The 21,717-nt window shown below is 38.2% G+C and overlaps 1 pseudogene; it reads right to left on the bottom strand.

Moving 5' to 3' along the window:
• Nucleotides 1-18,148, bottom strand: part of LOC137248520 (uncharacterized) — a 33,588-nt pseudogene extending 15,440 nt beyond the window's left edge.
• Nucleotides 18,149-21,717: the final 3,569 nt, after the last annotated feature.

Below are 21,717 nucleotides of genomic sequence, written 5' to 3'. Positions count from 1 at the left end.
TTGCCAACAGTCTAATAATCAAAAAACTGCACTAATGTCTCACTGTGCAGCTAGCGGCCATATACCGAGCTTCGAGAGCGCGAGCATTCTACAACAAGAGCAACACTACAAGAAGCGATTTACATTGGAAATGCTACATATCGCAAACACTCCAGAACACATTAGACTGAACTATAAAACTGACATTGACCATTCCGCTCACAACTATAAATATTTACTAACAAACAAACGACCAGTACCAAACTCCACGACACGGCGGAAGGACGTGTAAAATAATGTATGTGATATTTTTAATCAATTTTAGTGTAAAGTTTTTGGTTTTATTTATTAATAAAAAATTTTTTGTACGTTTGTAGTTCCCTGAGGACGGTTACCGTAGTGTAACCGAAATATATCGGAAAGGAAAAAAACCTATGTGTTTTATTTAAAGAGACCTTGAGCCAGCAGAATCGCCAAATAGTTGCAAGAACACAGGTCGCAAAAAATCCAATAGTAAATAAATAAAATAAATGAAAGGCGCGATAACGAAGAGATTCTCTTCCAATTTCCGTCGTGCTCCTTTTTAATTTTTCCTACAAATTGGCCGGACGGAACCTACTTGTTTTATGCCGACTCCGAACGGCATCTGCGAGGCAGATGAGTTTTCACTGAGAGCTTTTCATGGCAGAAATACACTCGGAGTGCTTGCCAAACACTGTCGAGGGACGACCCCGCTTAGAAAAATTTCCTTCTAATTGAAAAACCTTATTTCTATAATTTTGAAGTTGCTTTGCCCGGGGTGTGAACCCAAAGCATTCGGTGTGGTAGGCGGAGCACGCTACCATCACACCACGGTGGCCGCCAATCCCCGCTTAAACTCATACAGATTTCTTTTTTATTTTATTTTATTTTTTATTTAAATAATTTTTGTTCGAAATATAATGGAATCGCAAATAGAAACCACATAATAAAAAATCGAGCTTCAAAAAAATGTCATCAAAATTTTCAACTTTTTTCGTAGTTTTTAGAAAATTTTCGAAAATGCAGTTTTGTACCCCATCCAATTTTAGATTAAGAAAGTGCAAGTTTCAAAATCATACAAATTACTTTTGGTTTTTAAGATATTTTTTGGCTGAGGGTGTTGCCCATTTTGTCCCAAGTAAAAATATGTTATGTTCATGCGCTAATTTGTAGGCTCTTGAGACTTGTACTTACAATAGAAAGTGCTACAAAATGCATTTTCGAAAATTTTCTAAGAACTCTGAAATAAAAGATGAAAATTTTTACAAACATTTTTTGAAATTCGATTAATGTTAGCTTTAAAGTTTTTATTTATTTTATTTTTATTTGATTTTTTATCTTTTTCGCATTCACTTCTACCACAAATAGTTAAGAATATTTAGCTTGAAAAACTTCTTCGAACGAAATAAGCGGTATTTGTATATACATATTGTTACGAATATTAGCAAAACTAAGGGGTGCTGCTATCTCAAAGCTGATGCTAAGCAGTGACGTGAATTCACATCAATAATTCAATCATTATGTATCTACATAAACGAAACAATAATTGCGTCTACACATATGTACCATGTACGTATACGAGCAGCGGAGAGCCAATGCACAAACACATGCATATATCTGAGATACTCCTGAAAGTATGCAATGAGAAGCTATAAAATCGTGCAATTGTAATTACATTGAGAAGTTTGAGAGCTGATGGACTAGAAGATTCTGGAAATGGAAGCGCCTAGAAGATGCAACGTTGAAATCAGAGAGTATAAAAGGCAGCAAATGTAGTGGCGCAGGAAGTCAGTTTCATTTGAGCTATCAATCAGTTTGGTTATTAAGCAAGCTATTCGTTGCAAAGTATAAGTGTTATTGTGAAGTACTTTAATAAAGGCCATTTTTCCATTATTCAATATTGGAGTTATTTATTCAACAATTTAGCGATACGAACGTTAGCAGAAGATTACAAATAAGGGGAATTGCAGAAAATTCGTTACAATTGGTGTCAGAAGAGGAATTGTTGAATAAATTCCAGAAGAAAACAAGGACATGGCAAAGTTCAGTGAATTGAAGATCCAGCAACTGAAGAAGGAGTTGGAGAGCCATGGATTGAATACAAGCGGCGTTAAACTCGAACTTCAGGCACGGCTACGAGAGGTAATGGAAGTAGAAGGAATTGATGTGGACGAGTATGTCTTTTATCCTGATGGGGACGAGACAACAACAAAACTTGAAGAGAAAAATTAAACACTGCAGACAATGGCGAATACAGACGTGAACATGATATTGACTGCAATATCAGCACAAATGTCCGAAATGTCATCACAAATATCTACCAACATGTCATCACAATTGGAATCGCAAGAGACACGCATAACATCCAAGATGGAAACTCAGCTGGAATCGCAGGAGAACCGTATAACAGCGAAGATTGAAGCACAGGAGGCACGTATTTCAGAAATGTCATCGCAAATGTCATCTCAACTGGAAGAGCAGAAGACATATATGGCGTCCCAGCTGGAATCACATGAGACACGTATTTCAGAAATGTCGACACAGATTACATCAAAGATGGAAACACAACTGAAAGAGCAAGAGGCGCGTATAGGATCAAAACTCGAAGCGCGTATGGACGAGAAAATAACGCAGTTTGAAAAAAAATTCGAGGCAGAGGTGGATGCTTTGAGAGGTCGTGTACAGGAATTGCAACTTAATCGGCCGGCTGCTTCAGCGAGTAATACGAAGGTAAAAACTCCATCTTTTGACGGTTCTGTTCCAGGTGTTCAAGCTACAGTTTGAGAAGACCGCAGCAGTGAACAACTGGAATGCGGAAGATAAAGTTGCTGCACTGTTCGTGGCATTGAAGGGGCCAGCAGTGGAAATCCTACAGACGATTCCCGAAGGAGAGCGGAACAATTATGAAGCATTGATGGCTGCTGTAAAACGACGTTATGGAAGCGAGCATAGAAAACAGATATTCCAAATTGAGTTGCAAAACCGCTACCAAAAAACAAATGAGACATTGCAGGAGTTTGCTTCAGATATTGAAAGATTGGCTCATCTTGCAAATGCGGACGCACCCGTGGAATGCACTGAAAGGGTAAAAATCTAGAGTTTCATAAATGGCATACGAGATGTGGAAACGAAGCGGGCTACATATGCGAATCCAAAACTAACATTTGCTGAAACAGTTCGCATGCACTGACTCAGTAAACAGCCTCACTTTTGAGTAAGCCAGCGTACAAAGCTCATCGCGTGGATGTGGAAAGGCCAGACTGGGTAGACGCAATTTTGGAAGCATTGAAGGGTACGCAGCAGAAGAATAATGATGCAGTCAAATGCTTTAAGTGTGGGAAGCCAGGGCATATTGCGCGTTATTGCAACACCAACCCTAACAATTCCAACAATGTGGGTGGTCGTAAACGCAGAGCAGAAGGTGATGAGCAAATCTCCAAGACCACTCAATCGTTAAACTAAATCGAGTCAGCCGCAAGGGGCGACAGCTGGCTCCCGCAATTGAATGCCCCATAATCTCAATCTCGCAGATTGGAAGAAGATCGAGCAATATTACTGTTGGAGGACATGTGGACGGAAAGGAACGTTTACTGACTGTAGATACGGGTGCATCTCATTCCATCATTCGAGCGGATTTAGTCAACAAAAAGATAAGACCATTGCTTGGAGCAAGATTACGTACAGCCACGGGAGAGGACACCCAGGTAATTGGAGAAGTAGAATGTGAAGTAGCAATTGGGAACGTCACGGTACTACACAATTTTATAGTGCCAGATATTGCTGATGAAATCATAATTGGAGTGGACTTCTTAATCAACCAAGGCATCAAGATCGACATGCAAAGCAAGACGATGCGATATTAGAACATGGATGTACCACGTAATTTCGGCTACGAGAGAGGCTACAGCAGTAAACGAGTACTGGTGGAAGAGAGTCAGCAAATACCACCAAAATCCGAAGCAGTCATCTGGGCAAAGGTTGATTGAGATTGTGGGACAAACAAATTGTGGGTTGTCGAAGCAGCAAACAAATCAGCACCGAACATACTTGTAGGAAAAACCCTGGCTATGACAAAACAAGATGGACGTATTCCGGTAAGAGTACTCAATGAGTTCAAGTCACCACTCAAACTGACCAAAGGAGCTATTTTGGGAAGATGCCAAGAGGCTGAAGTAATTATTAACTGTGAACAGCTCCAGGAACACGTTTCATCTAGTAACACTGATCTTTCAAATGACATCACGGAATGGACGGAGGGGCTAGAGGAAGATTATCAGAGTAAGGCAAAGCAACTGCTCCTAATGTACGCAAACATATTTGACCAGGATGGTTCCAAACCAGGCCGCACCAATGTTGTGAAACATCAAATTGACACTGGAGACGCGAGGCCGATACGTCAAGCTCCACGTAGTGTTCCACTGGCGAAGCGGGAAGTGGTGAGTCAAATTATACAAGAAATGAGCGACAGCGGAGTCATCGAACCATCAGCTAGTCCATGGAGCTCATCGGTAGTACTTGTAAAGAAGAAGGATGGAAAAATGAGGTTTTGCGTGGACTACCGGAAGTTGAATGACGTTACGAAAAAGGATAGCTACCCATTGCCAAGAATTGACGACACTCTGGACTCGCTCTCTGGTACGAAATGGTTTTCCACACTGGACTTGAAAAGCGGCTACTGGCAAGTGGAGGTGAAGGAGGAAGACAAAGAGAAAACAGCCTTCAGCGTCGGAGATGGTCTTTGGCAATTTACAGTAATGCCCTTCTATGTAATGCACCAGCTACTTTCGAGAGACTCGTGGATCAGGTATTGAAAGGACCACATTGGAAAACATGCTTGGTGTACCTGGAAGGCATCATCGTATTGGGCAAGAACTTTGATGAACATCTTAAAAACTTAGATGAAGTTTTCCAGAGAATAGCTGGCGCTGGTCTGAAGTTAAGTCTCAAAAAGTGTGCGCTGTTTAAAAAGGAAGTAAATTATTTGGGTCACAAGGTAACAACAGAAGGTATCCGTACAGCGAATGAAAAGATAGAGGCAGTAAAGGATTGGCCAAGACCACAGAATCTGCATGAATTGAGAAGTTTCCTTGGGCTGTGCACATATTACCCCCGATCTGTACCAAATTTTGCCAGCGTAGCCCATAGCCTCCACGAGCTAATAAGAAAAAATAAAGCTTTTGAATGGAAGAAGGAGCAAGAAGTAGCTTTCCAAACATTGAAAGAGCGTATGTGCACTGCCCCAATGTTGGCATATCCGATTCCAGGAGCAACGTTTATTCTAGATACAGATGCGAGCGGATATGCTATAGGAGGCGTTTTATCACAACTGGTCGATGGACAGGAGAAGGTAGTTGCATATTACAGCCGTTCGATTGGAAAACCAGAGAGGAACTACTGTGTTACGCGGAGAGAGCTGTTGACATTGGTAGAGTGCATTAAAAATTTTCACAAATACCTCTACGGCTAGCGATTCCGTGTCAGGACAGATCACGCAGCGTTGAAATGGCTTCTGCAGTTCCGTAATCTGGAAGGACAATTGGCACGGTGGATTGAGCGACTACAAAGCTATGAATTTTCCATTGAGCATCGAAAAGGTAGTACCCATGGAAATGCCGATGCAATGTCACGAAGACCATGTAGTTTGGAATGCAAGCACTGTTCAAAGGCCGAGGCTAAAGAAGACATTATATATGTCCGGCTAATGACTATAACGTGTACGGATGAATGGGACAAGGAACAACTAAGAAAGTGTCAGCTAGAAGATACAGATCTGGCACATGTTATCCAAGGGCTCGAACGAAACGAAAGACCAAGCAGAGAGGAGATGTCAACAGAGAGTCCCATTGCGAAGTCATATTGGGCACAGTGGAACAGTTTAGAATTGATATCCGTTTACTTGCATCGAGTATGGGAGAGTGAGGATGGTCAATGCAAGAAGAAACTGATAGTTGTTGCCAGAAAGAGGATTCCAGACGTGCTCAGCGAGCTGCACAATGGTCCAAGTGGAGGTCATCTTGGAATCACGAAGACACTCGAGAAAATTAAGCAGAGATTCTATTGGGTTGGTTGCCGTCAGTCGGTCACCGAGTGAATTGCCAACTGCGAGATGTACAACAGAGCGAAAGGGCCCAAAACCCGAAGTCATGGCCATATGAAGCAGTATATTTCAGGTGCACCATTTAAAGGATCGCCATGAATGTCGCAGGTCCATTTCCTACTAGCAACCGCGGAAACAAATACGTACTGGTGGTTATGGATTATTTCAGTAAATGGCCAGAGGTATACCCAATCCCAAACCAGGAAGCAGAAAGAGTAGCAGAAGTGGTTAAAAACGAATGGGTTGCAAGGTATGGTGTACCAATGGAGTTACATTCTGACCAAGGCAGGAATTTTGAATCAGCTGTGTTCCAAGAAATGTGCAAGAAGTTGGGTATTCGAAAAACACGGACAACTGCATTGCATCCTCAGTCCGATGGTATGGTGGAACGTTTCAATAGAACATTGGAGGAGCATTTAAGGAAAGTAGTAGACAAGTACCATAAGGACTGGGATACACACATATCATTATTCTTGATGGCCTACCGATCGGCAGTACATGACACAACGGGCCAGACTCCCGCAAAGGTAATTTTTGGCAATGACCTTCGACTGCCAGCTGATTTGAAGTATGGGATAGATGCGGAGAGGAATTTCAAGAAATCCACTGGTGTCTTGGAAGAAGAGCTGAGAGAGATACACGATCTGGCAAGGCAACTAGCAAGGATTATGAGTGACAAGATGAAAGCGAGGTACGATAAAGCAATTAATTCGGAAGGGTTTCAGGAAGGAGATTTGGTGCTGCTATACAACCCACAACGAAAAAAAGGTTTGTCCCCGAAATTGCAGTGTAACTGGGAAGGCCCATACAAAGTTGTAAAACGGATAAACGATGTAGTTTACCGCATACGAACCATTACCAAACCACGAACCAAAATGAGAGTGGTTAATTTGGAGGGGCTAGCAGCGTTTAGATCGAGAGATTTGTCTGATCGGGACGATCAGACTTAGGTGGAGGGCAGTGTTACGAATATTAGCAAAACTAAGGGGTGCTGCTATCTCTAAGCGGATGCTAAGCAGTGACGTGAATTCACATCAATAATTCAATCATTATGTATCTACATAAATGAAACAATAATTGCGTCTACACATATGTACCATGTACGTATACGAGCAGCGGAGGGTCAATGCACAAACACATGCATATATCTGAGATACTCCTGAAAGTATGCAATGAGAAGCTATAAAATCGTGCAATTGTAGTTACACTGAGAAGTTTGAGAGCTGATGGACTAGAAGATTCTGGAAATGGAAGCGCCTAAAAGATGCATCGTTGAAATCAGAGAGTATAAAAGGCAGCAAATGTAGTGGCGCTGGAAGTCAGTTTCATTTGAGCTATCAATCAGTTTGATTATTAAGCAAGCTATTTGTTGCAAAGTATAAGTGTTATTGTGAAGTACTTTAATAAAAGCCATTTTCCATTATTCAATATTGGAGTTATTTATTCAACAATTTAGCGATACGAACGTTAGCAGAAGATTATAAATAAGGGGAATTGCAGAAAATTCGTTACAATATGTTTTTTAAAACACGTTTTAATCTGTAGACATGTTCTGTGTTTCCGTTGAATCAGGACAATGGACATCCCCGCTACTTATCATACCTGAATGGAGATCCCCAGAAAAGAGTGATGGCGAGTCGGGTAAAATAGTAAGTTCCTTACTTCATGCGGAAGTGGTTTAGTTCTAGTTTCAATGTTGTTTCTGTATTGATTGATCTTTGGATCAGATGAGATCAGCAGCATTGTAAGCAAGTCTGTATTCGTGGCGTAGCGGGAACACTTACGCGTATTGAATTCGGGAAATCTTCGACAATCTTTATTCAGGGCTTCTTGCGCTTCCTCTGACAAATTCCCATAGGTAAAGTTGTTGTTGTTGTTGTTGTAGCGATTAGGTTACCCCCCGAAGGCTTTGGGGAGTGTTATCGATGTGATGGTCCTTTGTCGGATACAGATCCGATACGCTCCGGTAACAGCACCATTAAAGTGCTGGCCCGACCATCTCGGGAACGATTTATATGGCCACATTGAACCTTCAGGCCATCCCTCCCTCCCCACCCCCAAGTTCCATGAGGAGCTTGGGGTCGCCAGAGCTTCGTCTGTTAGTGAAACGGGATTCGCCGCTCGAAGGTGAGGTTGACAATTGGGTTGGAGAAGCTATATATTGCGCTACACAACCCCTTGAATCCCCATAGGTAAAGTCATATGCTTGATTATGTCAAAACTATGACATAAGATTTTGTGCACTGTGATTGGCATATAATACCACGAATAAAGATTGAGATATAACTCTGCTGTGTCCTCCGCAAAGATTTTAAATTGGTCTGGTTAAATTTGAGACCCAGACGCCAACGCGGTAAGAAATATATGAAATTTGTGTATTCGATTTTCATCAAGGCCAGTAATTACAGCAGTTTTTCATAGTTGTCGAAAAACCTTCTGGCAGTATTGCCATCATTGGTTGTACCGAATCCAGGTTTGACTCCATCTATGTTAAGGCCTAGTTCGGATTTAAACTTTTGCTTGATTTGGCTTTTTCTTTCATTAAAAATGCTTTGGTTCTCTCCTCCGATTTGCCAAACTTTTAGGGGCAATCTATATGATATACGTAATAAACACTCGAATGTTTTTATCAGCGCATGGAGTGTACACAACCCATAATCATAATATTCAGTCTTTGCAATGTAAGAAGCAACTGGCGCCGCAAATGTAACAATTTTGGTTACTCTTCGTCCCTGAGAGTATGTTAAAAATTTTTCCATCAACCATTGTTGAGAGGAGAGTATGTTTCGCTAGAATATTTTTACAATCAGTTGGCCTCAATTGATTAATTTGAGCCCTTATATTATCTGCTTCGCGTTTCACTAAATCTGGTGTTTCTTTTTAAAAAATAAATTTGGTTGGACGACAATATCGTGTTGATGAGGGTTTGGAATTTATCCAAATTGGAATATCGTGATCATCATTTAACACAAGCTTTAAAGGCAGGAAACAAATTAAAAATAAGTACTCGTTAGTTGCATCAGCATTTTCAAACTTTTGCTTGTACAGGCTATGCCCTGAATTCCCATCTAAGCTCCATTTGTAAGTAAGTGTTGCTGATTGAACTTTGTCAGCTCCATAAAAGGACAAAGTGTCTAAGACGCGCTTAATGGTTATGTCTAGCAAAGGCTGCAATGTAAAACCAGCAGAAATCTCATCCAAATTCCTGCATTCATCAGGTGGAAAGCATATTTTCTTAGATTTCGTTAAACTATAGAACGATGGAAAGACATCGTGATCTACAACCAGAGTTGCATTTCTCAATAATTTATAGCTATTGGCAGTTAATTTAGCGTCAAGGTAGAGGCCTATCGCTTCATCACAAGAGAAACACCTTTGTTTTGAAGCATTTACCTGCGCATTTTTCATATCTTTAGCACTGTCTAAGTCATCGCTTAGGTCTTTAATAATGCTGGCAGCATCTTTTTTCCTTGCGAGCCTAAGAGCGTGCTCGGCAGCGAACAAAATTTCCTCCAAAGTGTAATTGTTAAGTATAAATTCTACTCTTTTTATTTTAGTTTTCTGCCCACAGTCTTTGAAGTCCTTTGAGGGTCGACCGAATTGTTATTCTTTTGTAAAAGTTTCTTAATCAGCATACGATGGAGCATCTCGTTCCTCCAGTAGAAAAACCATATCCTCACCATTCAACCATTGCTCATACTTAGACGAGAACCGCTCAATCCGTTTACCAGCAAAATTGCACTTATCAATTTTCAACATCAACAATTTTATGTTTTTTTAGTTAAGGTTAATCTTTGTAAGTATGTTACTATATATTTTTTCAAGTCTTTCATTTTTAGGGTAGCTTTGTCAGAATTGGATAAAATCGTTTCGTGAAATCATATAAGTAAGATGAAACTGAAAACCGAAAAATTTAAAAAATTAAAAACGACACATAAATCTACTTTTATTGAGTTACTGAGGGGTACTCACGTTTTTTTTTTGCTATTAATCCAAACAATTTACAATTCCTTGTTGTTTTTTTAAGAAAAAAACACCAAAATCCAAAATTAATGATAAATAATTTACCTGAAAAATCCATGACTCGTACTGAATAGATATCGTTTAAAAAATTACGGTTTATATTAAATTTATTACCGCTAAACGCACTTAAACAGATTAATCAATATCACCTGGATTTCACAAATTTCCAAACAAATGCACCGTTTGTCGAAGATTTGTGGCAGCTAATTTCCCGAAATTTTGCGTACACGACTTTTAGAAATCGCCCTCTAACATAAACACATTTTCGCTTTTATCTGTCACTATGACTTTTCTCCACCTGCAGGCTTATAGTCGACGCCTTTTGGTCACACCAAGGGAGTTTCATTTTAGATTTTCAATTTAATTTTCTAATTTTACCAAAACAGAAACAAAGAATAATTATAAACCCCACTTGCAGAACGGCGAGTTAACGTTTTAATTCAGATTTATTTGAAAAAATTTGTCAGATATGTGTAAGGCGCGATAACCTCCGAAGAGATTTCAGGCCGTGTTTATTTTTATTTTTTTTTCTCCAATTGGCGGGACGTGACCTACGTGTTTTATGTCGACTCCGAACGGCATCCGCAAGGAAGATTAGTTTTCACTGAGAAGCTTTTCATGGCAGAAATACACTCGGGCGCTTGCCAAATCACTGCCGAGGAATGACTTCTAATTGAAAAAATTGTTTCTAAAACTTTTTAAGTTCATTTGTCCGGGACGTGAACCTAGGATCTTCGGTTTGGCAGGCGGAGCACGCTACCACCACATCACGGCGGACTCCGTTCTGCAAGTGGGCCTTAAACATGTATGTACTCGTACACATTTATCGAGTTTTTTTTTAAAGAATTAAAAATTAATAAAAAGGATCAAGAAATTTTATAGCATATCTCCATTTAGAGCTTTAACTGAAATATTTATTAAATCTCATATTTTAACCTGCACTGTCTCCACTGTAGTCTCATTTGTTGTATTGCCTTTTGCCATGCACTCACTGTACAGTACAAAAGAAATTTAGTTGAAACCGGGAAACAAGCAAAAAACTAAGAGTTCAAAAAAATAAAATATTTAGATACCAAATGTACTGCACAAAACTTATAAAAGAGGGTCAAGCAAAAAACGTATTATAAGAAAATGTGTAAATATAATTTGTCAGATGTCGCTTTATAGCTGCCGTTTTAAATGTAATCAGGTCTAGTACGTCAAGTTATTTCAAAAATCTATAAGGCAGATACAATCCTCGTGTTCGAATGAAACGTGATCCAGATACGGATAGAGATTTAACACGCAAATGCAACAGCAATGTGAACCATATGGATCAATTTGTTGTTGCATTTGCATGTGAAATTTCTTTCCGTATCTGGATCCGATATCAATATCAATTCAGCCACTATATGGTCAACATGCCACAATAAAATGTAAATAGTCAAGAAAAAAAAAATACTGTGGCTCAGTACATAATTTGACGAAAAAGATACATATTGCATCAAATAGTAAACAATGAAACAGTCAAAGCATTAAACACTTAGGCCCGTATTATGTATGTCACCGTGAATGTTTGCGTCGCATTCACTCACATTCACATTCACCTAGAATTCGTATTTTATAACTTCTTACGTATTCGCGTTTATCCTCTTACGTAGTCACTACGTATTCACTGAGACTGTCACACCCAATACATAGCCAGTATAGCCACTTATTACTTTTGTTATTTCGGAAAACTTTGCAGTGCAATTTTTTCGGAATAACTTCGTTTCAACGAGCTGGTAATATTGCAGCGAAATACCTGACAATTGTAAAAAAAGAAAACAGTGTAAATTGCAATAGTGATTGTCTGATTGTTAATGTTTTTGAAACCAGTTGCTTGTTTATTTTTCAATTGCGGTTGAATTTTGTATGATTCTTTATCTTTTTCCCAAGTACTGCCGGCAAACGATTTGAGGATTTTGTTGCGGCCTTGCACTACAGCTGCAATTTTGGTACCATGCGCCTTGAAGTTCACACTACTATGGCCGTATGGGCTGCGCTCAAGCTTCCGTAGGCACAGCCTCGTTGCAGTTGTTAACGCTACACTGTTTGTAACGTTGACCTGTTCTTTCTCATAATCAAAGAGTCATAATATAAAAGCTGACATTTTTTACGACAAACAAAATTTCTGGTAAAAGTCTAGAACAGGGGTCGACTGCTAAAACGCGTCCAAAAATATAGAGAGAGGTGTCAAAAGACGCGTATTGACCTCGACAACAACAATCCGAAGGTCCGTAGATATTTGCAGTTGAAGTTGGCAATTTTATGTGGTTGTTGTAATGGTGTGCACTGAAAAAAATTTTGTGTAAAAAGGGATTTTGGACGCATTTAATTTTTATCCCACCCCATTGGTGGATCGGCCAGAGTAATTTTTGATAAGCTCGGCCGAAGACCGCCAATGCAGAAAGGTGTTCTGCGCAAAAATACTATGGATGCCACCCCCGGTTTCGGAGGGACCCGGGGTAATTTTTTCGGTTTTTCGTTAATAAACTTTGAACGAGTTAATACTTTTATTTTCGTTTGACACCTCTCACGATATTTTTGGACGCGTATTAGCAGTCGACCCCTAATCTGGACTTTTACCAGAAATTTTGTTTGTCGTAAAAAAATTCAATTTTATATTATGAGAAAGAACAGGTCAACGTTACAAACAGTGTAGTCGACCCCTGTTCTAGAGTATTACCAAATTTATAAAATTTTTTTTTCAATATTTTGTGTTCGAATTTTATTTTAAACTTCCTTCAGTGTTCTTTCAAGTTGTATGTCGGGGTTGATTCTGGATAGGTAATTTAACCTGTTACAGTATCCAGATGGAAGTTTAGCTAGAGTGACGCGCATTTCTCTAGGGATAGCTAGTTCTAGGAATTTTTCTTTGAGTACCGGATTTGTCGGGCAATTCCTGGCATAGAGGTCTGACGCTTGTTTGTGGATATCACTGAGGATCTGTTTGTGCTTTTTTGCTTCATACGGGTCTGTTCTCAGGTGCCGTATTTTCTCATAATGTTTACGGAGATTACCGGTTAAGCCCCTGGGCGGTGTAGCCTCATCAATCAGATCTCTGTTGGGATGCCCAGATTTCTGGGTATTCAACAGAAACTGTTTGGATGTTGTAGCGATAAATCGTTATCGATTTTGATGGTCCTTCACCGGATATATATCAGGTATGTTCCGGTAACAAGCACCATTAAGGTACAAGCTCGACCACTCGGGAACGATTTAATATGACCGTATTGAACCTTCTAGGCCATACCACCAATAAATTTTTCTGAAGGACTTTTAGCAAAAAGCAAGTGAATATTTTGACAGCAAAAATGAGTGTTCGTGACACTTTGCGTCACTATATAATACGAAAAAACGTAATACAATCACCTACAGTCACCTATAGTCATCGAAGTGAATGAATGTTCTTATATGATACGAATTTGGTTTCACTTCGGTGAAAGTGACTTTTCGCGTCGCTTTGCGTTATACATAATAACGCCGTTAGTAACGGGGTGAATAATCGTTCAAGATCAACTGGAGGTAAATGAGCTTGAAAACAGAATAACAAAAACAATTAAAAGCAGTAGGTATGAGTTACAAGTTTTTTGTTTACCAATTCAACAATTTGTATTTTGATAATGATTTTTACCACTTCTAAAAAATATCGAATAATGCAGAATGAAAACGTATGTATTATAAAATCAAGAATGATGGTAATAAATAATTCAAATTATACATATGTATGTACAATTATGCAAACGTGGTTATATATTTTACGTGCACACGAATATGGACGCACAAATATTAGAGATGTAACAGAGCTTCTCTTCCGACTACACAACAATAACAATAAAAACAAGTAAGGAAGGCTAAGTTCGGGTGTAACCGAACATTACATACTCAGCTGCCAAATTATAGTTGGCAAAACTTTTAAATTACCTTATTTTTTTAAGTGGGCGGTGCCACGCCCATTGTCCAAAATTTTACTAATTTTTTATTCTGCGTCATAAGGTCAACCAACCTACCAAATTTCACCGCTTTATACGTCTTTGGTAATGAATTATCGCACTTTTTCGGTTTTTCGAAAAGTAGGGGTGGTTATAGTCCGATTTCGTTCATTTTGAATAGAGGTCTGAGATGAGTGCCCAGGAACTTACATACCAAATTTCGTTAAGATACCTCAAAATTTACTCAAGTTATAAGGTTTTTAGGGACAGACGGACGGACATGGCTAAATGAATTTCTTTTTTCGCCCAGGTCATTTTGATATATAGAAGTCTGTATCTATCTCGATTAGTTTATGCCGTTACGGGATACCGTTATGCGAACAAAATGAATATAATCTGTGAGTGTAAGTGTTGCTTGCTTTAATGTGTACATGTACATAAGAGTGGCTGCTTGCTGTTTTCGTTGTTGTGGTAATTTACTAACAGCATAGTGATGCTAATATTCGCCACAATATGATATATTAATGATATATGACATGATATATAAGTGAAGTGTTCTCGATCCTACTTCTTTCAACCAAACAAAACAAAACATGAAAGGCTCCTTCTAGTAATTGAACACAAGTCTTTAATGTTGTTCAGAAATTTTGGAGATTGGATCAATAAAATTACTTTACTACATAGAAAGCGACGAAGAATATCTCACATACAGATACATGTGTAGTCCTCAGCTAAGAGAAGAAGTTGTTACTCACACATACATATATATAGCTAAGTAACCAGGTATGAGAACAACTGTTCTAGAAGGCGTAACTTCTAGACCTTAGGAGAAGTATGCGAACGAGACAACAGAGAGCATAAAAGCAGCGAAAGCTGAAGAATAATCAACCAGTTTGATTTAAACACGCGATTAGTTGTGAAGTGTAATTGTACTACTCCCAAAGTAGTCTAAATAAAGACCATTTTGCAATTCTGAATATTAGAGTTATTTATTCGCAGTTCAGCGATTCGAACGTTAACAGAAGGTGTATAATTATAAGGAATTTCCCAAAAATTCGTTACAATATCATATCTCTAGGTAAGTTATATAAATTTATCACTGACGATTACAAAAACAGCGATAAATCTCGAAGGTCGACGATTTTATTTGGATTTTGACAGAGTTGTTTTTCACGAAATAGTGGTTAGAGAGAACTTTGTAGGTAGAAAGTTTTTAGAGTATCTTAGAAGACAAAATATTTGATGCATGAACTCTGTTTTAACGTTACAGTTGACTATATTCAGCGACTGATAGAAAGAGATACAGGATGAGTCCAAGATAGGCACTTTACGAAATGACGGACGGTTATATTTGTTATTTTGACGCCCATGCTGAAGATATCACACTTGTCTTATCCCCAATGATAAACAACTATCGAAACAGCAGAGGCGTTGATGCAAAGTGTGTTGCTTTTTACTCACATGTACTAACGGTTTCAACGAAGGTATTGATATAGCTCCGTGAAAGTTCCGGCAAAGGTATTTACACTTCCGATGTTGGTTACGATTAATAAAATTAATAAGTTCCGCTTCTGGTAAAGTTACTTCCGTTACATCCCTATTACCGTGGTCATATACAATGATGTCGAAATTTCAAGGGTGTAGAGTAGTCTTATACTATTTTCACACACACGGCTTATTGAATAATAAAGGCAGTTGTCTACATTAAGGCGCTTATTGAGCTCAATCTTCCCTACAAAATTCGAATCTATAATTTTTCATTAGTGACTAATCGAATGCCTAATGAAATCAAAAGCCCAATGCAACTCTCCTGGCAGCGTTCAGTTTCTTAATTTTTGCTGTGTTCAGTGCTTAAAAATGTCATTTGTCAAAGTAAATGTCATTGTCTGTCATATAGCATTGTCATTTAATTCGCTTGACATTTCATCCTTCATACTAATCGACCAACTACTTCTGTGCGAAAGCACAAAATTGACGATTTCATTAGAAGGTGAAATGAGATCATTAAGTTTCTGTGTGAAAACAGTATTACTCAGTAAACACACAATTTGGAGTGCGAACTTTAGTTCATTGTGAACTTCAATTAATTTTGCTGCAGTAGAAATAGTCGAGAGTAAAAAAGTGTGTATATTTGTATATACATATATGTATGACAATATATATCAATTCAAATAAAAAGAAAAGACAATCACTTGTACATATGTTTTTTTGGCTTGATTATGTTTTAAACATTTCATTCGGCCAAAGCAAAAAAGCGACCTTCTATTAAAGCGTTGCTTTATTGTCCATGAACTTAAGTTTCGTTTGTAAAATACGCAATATTTGAAATAAAAAATTTGTAAATACATAATATTAATTAACATAAAGCTGAAAACAATAATAAATTGCTACAAATTAGCAAAGAACATACGTATTGAACATACAGTACTTGCTGGAAGTTGAAAAGCGGAAACAAGGCTCAATATAAAGTTTACTCCTATCGCATATGTTGTCATATTATCATCAACCTCCCTGTTTCGTTCCAGGAACTTCTCGGCCCAGTAATCATTGTAAATCTAAAGTAAACAATGCCAGTAATTTTAACCTAACCGTACCGTTTGAGCCCACGGTTGGCGCTTTGGTACATTTGGACAAGAATTGGTCGGTGCTCTGAAAGAAACTGAAAACTGTTTTAGAGGGTGTTTCAATCAAAGTTTACAACAACAAGAAATTTATCATTATAGTATTTGCTTCAGAAAAATGTACAATAAAATAGTTTGTGCTGGACAAGCCGGTGCTTATACAGGACACGTACAAAATTTCGTTTTTAAATTTTGATTTCCTCATCTCCTATGAAGAAAATTTGCTTATAATATGTGATATACATACATACATACATACAGATCTCGGGTACGGGCTTACTCACGCCAGCCGACTGGGAGCAAGAAGGGTGGTCAAGTCTTCCTTCACCTGCCTCTCTCAACTCAGTGGAGGTCTTCGCTTCCTCTGCTTTCAAACTGCGGTGTCGACTGAAATACTTTCATGGCCGAGGCGTCTTCGTCAATTCGCATAACATGATCTAGCCAGCGAAGCCTTTGGGTTTTTATTCCAAATTCCTTCACATTCTCGAATGTATATCCGTCAACAGTGATGTATTTGCCGAGGCGCGAATTTGCCAATTCTTTCTTGGATGACATTAAATACTGCGTGTTGTCCGTTACCGCAAGACCCATAATTCCGCTTCTTTATCTAATCCAAAGAAGACAGAACTCACAGGGCGTTTGTTCAGGCCAACAACATCAATATCATCATCATACGCCAATAACTGTACGCTCTTATAATAGATTGTACACTCACGGTTTAGTTTTGCTTCTAGTATAATAGTATTCTATTGTAAATAAACGTATCATAAGCGATATATCTTCCGTAGCAGCGTAATCAATTATTGACTCGTTATCTTCTTTAGTATGCCATATGCGTGGGTGAATCTTTCGTGTTAGATGCAATATTGGTACGTCCTGTTCTAGGAATGGCATCTGATCACCCTTAAAACGATGAGAAAGTATTGGATTAATTTCAAAGTAGCGTTTTGGCTTTTTGCACTGTAACCAATTGGCATGTGACAAACGCTCTTCCAACGATATAAAACGATAAAACCATGTACTAGGATTTTCAAAGTAATTATGAAATGTCGTATCGGCTAAACCAATCATATCTAGTTCTACTAATATATCCAATCTATTTAAAATACCATCCGCCTTCCAACGGTCAGCTAAATAATGCGCCCCATAACGGAAATTGGTCCCGTCCCAGTTCTCTGGAGGCTCTTTACCATCAAAGAAAATAAACATTAAACTTAGCTTTGTTTCACGAAATGGTTTAAGCGCTTTTTGTAAAACGTGCGCCATATAAGTACCATAGCGCATGGTACTGCGTGTATAGCGCCTACAATTTTACTATATTTAGAATATTTGCTATCATAGTGGCAGGTTAGCACTAGAAACCGTTCCGCATTTGGATTGAGTTTTGCAATTATGTTATGAAAACGTACTTTGCCCGCCGCATTATATTCATCATTCTCAACAGACCATCCCATCTGATGTAAACTATCACTGATGTATTTGCGTACTTGTACCAACCGCACGTGGTATAAGTATTTTTTTAAACGGTTTTATTTAGCTTGACTTGACAGGCTGGCTGGCTGGCTGGCCAGCACGAATTTTGTAATTGAAATTTAAGTAACTTCCCGATAAGCTACAAGCTTGAAGCTTGGAATATATATCAGAACCCGATGACAACGCAATATATATAATAAGAAAAAAACTCCGATAGGTGGCGCATGGATCGAAATATTTCAAAAAAATCGTATTAGTGGTCTAATGACATCATATTTGGAACACATAACACATAATAGGGGACTCATTTAACCTTATAAATGCCTTATAAAAAGTGTAAACGTATAAATTTATCTAGCGCGTAAACGAACTGTAAAATTTTGTATGAAAAATCATTTACACAATTTGTATAAATTTACGCGTACATTTCATGGAGTAAATGTGGTAAACTCAAAGGAATGCAACCTTGCAAACATAATTGCCGATGTTTTAGTTTCAATTTTTCACTTAATCTTGGCATTTTTTAGTTTGTATTACAATCAAACATTTTTTTGGCAATAATACAAGTGATCGGCAATTAAGTTTATCAAGAATATTACTAGGTGCGTTCATATAACTGCGTGTGTAAATGGATATAATTTTACACCTTATCTTAATATATAAAAAACACGTGTCACAGCATTTTCGGCCGCGTTGGACTCCTAAACTACTGAACCGATTTTGAATTTGCTTTGCACCCCGTGTGTAGTTTGATCTAACTTGAGAGATAGGATAGGTTATATCTCACTTTATAGTCGCAATATTATTTTATTGGAAATTTTTTTATTTGTTTATACATAATAATAAAATGTTACGTATACGCAGTGGAACTCATATTTTCAGGTGGTGCGGATATACTTCCGTGTAATTGCTTGGTGTTTAATTAAACAACCTGCTTATCAATAAAAAATATTATAGCGAATAATATCAAGTATAGCACATCACCAGGCCCGCCGAGAGGGTGGGGGTGGTTTCTGAGGGGCCCGCGATTTAGAGGTACTATGACATTTTTTTTAATTCAGGAGAGTCTTTAGTTCTGTAGAGGGTAATTTTCAAACCCCTGGGCGACTAGGGTGTCAAGATATAGGCCAAAACGTGGGCCAGTGAATGCCTAGACAGTGTTTATACAATATGGATATCAAATGAGAGCTGTTGATGAGTGCTTTAGTACAGAGTAATATATTATCCAGAGACGGACTGGGACTGGGTTTAGGACTAGGACTGGGACTGAGACTCGGAGTGGGACTGGGACTGGAATAAAATACATACCACCCTCTGGGACAGGCAATAAGGGATGCAGAAGAATGAGAAGAAATTGAGAGAAGAGAAAAGAAAGAAGGAGATTGAGAAAGATATAGAATGAGACGAGGATGGAGATAGATAAAGCGAAAAAGACGGAGGGAGGAGTGAATATAAGGATTAGGAAAAAGTGAAGAGGGGGAGGGCAGAGTCAGACGGAAAAAGCTTATTAAAATGTATGCAGATAGGCCAAGTTTTGGGCAGGACAACATCTGCCGGGTCTTCTAGTAAATTTATATGCTTTAACGAGTCCCCCTAATGTGTGCTTTGCACACATAGTATATTAACTTTGATTGGATAACGGTTGGCTGTACAGGTATAAAGGAATCGAGATAGATATAGACTTCCATATATCAAAATGATCACTATCAAAAAAAATTTGATTGAGCCATGCCCGTCCGTCTGTCCGTTAACGCGATAACTTGAGTAAATATTAAGATATCTTCACCAAATTTGGTACACGAGCTTACCTGGACCCAGAATAGATTGGTATTGAAAATTAGCGAAATCGGATGATAACCACGCCCACTTTTTATATATATAACATTTTGGAAAAGACAAAAAGCCTGATTATTTAGTAAATAATACACTTAGAATGTTGAAATTTGACGTGTGGACTGATCTGGAGACTTTTGATAAAAATTTGAAAACCGCCCACTTGTGATAAAATCAAATTTACAAATATTATTAATCATAAACCAAAAATCGTGAAACCTATCGTAACAAAATTCGGCAGAGAGTTTGCCTTTACTATAAGGAATGCTTTGAAGAAAAATTAACGGAATCGGTTAAGGGCCACGCCCACTTTTATATAAAAGATTTGTAAAAGGGTCGTGGACGAAAATAATAAGCTATATCTTAGCAAAAAAGAGCTTTGTATCAATGGAATTATTAAATTGGAAAACACTAAAATTTTTGAAAATGGGTGTGGCACCGCCCCTTTTATGACTAAGCAATTTTCTATGTTAAGGGAGCCATAACTCGAAGAAAAATTAAGACACCGTAATGAAATTGTGTACACATGTTTTCCTTATAGCAAAATAGAAATGGACGGGATCGGTTAAAGACCACGGCAACTTAGATATAAAACAAGTTTAAAAGGGTCGTAGACTAGAATAATAAGCTATAAAATATTTTTCAATCAATGATATTTAACTTATCAAGTTTTACTGTAAGAGGAAATGGGGACACATTTTTCTTTTAAACGGCGGTACCACGTGTTATGTAGAAAAGTAATTTATCTGAAATGAAATGTACAATTGAAGCTAACGCTGAGTATATAATGCTCGGTTACACCCGAAATTAGACACCTTTACTTGTTATATATCGTGACGAATATTAGTGACACTAAGTGATACTCACATCACTAGTCTGATGCTAAGTAAATGACGCCACAACAACAATAAAACAGGCAGTCACTTGTATCTACATAAACGAATCAATCATTATGTCTACACATATGTACGTACACGCAGCGGAGAGATATGCACAAACACATGCATATATGTTATCTGAGATGCTTCCAAAAGTAGGCAATTATCTGTGGAAGTATCACCCACATATACACGCGCATATGAGAAGCTACATCGTGCATCTGTAGTTATGGTATAGCTGGTAATTTTATAGCTGCTAGTAAATTCTAGAAATAGAAGCGCCTGGAAGTATGCGAAGGAGAAAACACAGAGTATAAAAGGAGGTAAAGCTGAGAATCAGAAATGAGTTTGATTTAAGCACGTTATCTGTCGAGAAGTAGTAGGTGAAGTACTTGAATAAAGGCCATTTTGCATTATTGAATAGTGGAGTTATTTATTCAACAGTTTAGTGATTCGAACGATAGTAGAAAGTTGCAAATAAGAGGAATTGCACTAAATTCGTTACAATTGGTGTCAGAAGAGGAATTGTTGAATAAATTCCGAAGATTGGGAATACAACTTGGACATATCAAAGTTGAGTAAATTGACGATCCAGCAACTGAAGGAGGAGTTGGAACCACGTGGATTGGCTAATTACTACTGGCCATAAATCCCAGCTACAAAGACGACGAAGGGTAGCTATGGTATTTGAAGGCATCAATGCTGACAAGTATGTCTTTCATTCTGATAGCGACAAGGCAACAACAAAAATGGAAGAAAAAAACGAAACACCGCAGACAGTGAGGTGCAAAATATCTGCACAAACATCGACTATGGCATCTCAGCTGGAGTCGCAGGAG

Source organism: Eurosta solidaginis, chromosome 4, assembly GCF_040869045.1.
Source record: "Eurosta solidaginis isolate ZX-2024a chromosome 4, ASM4086904v1, whole genome shotgun sequence".
Taxonomy (NCBI): Eukaryota; Metazoa; Arthropoda; class Insecta; order Diptera; family Tephritidae; genus Eurosta; species Eurosta solidaginis.
The sequence above is the reverse complement of the archived record's forward strand: the minus strand, read 5'-3'. Positions and strand labels throughout refer to the sequence as shown.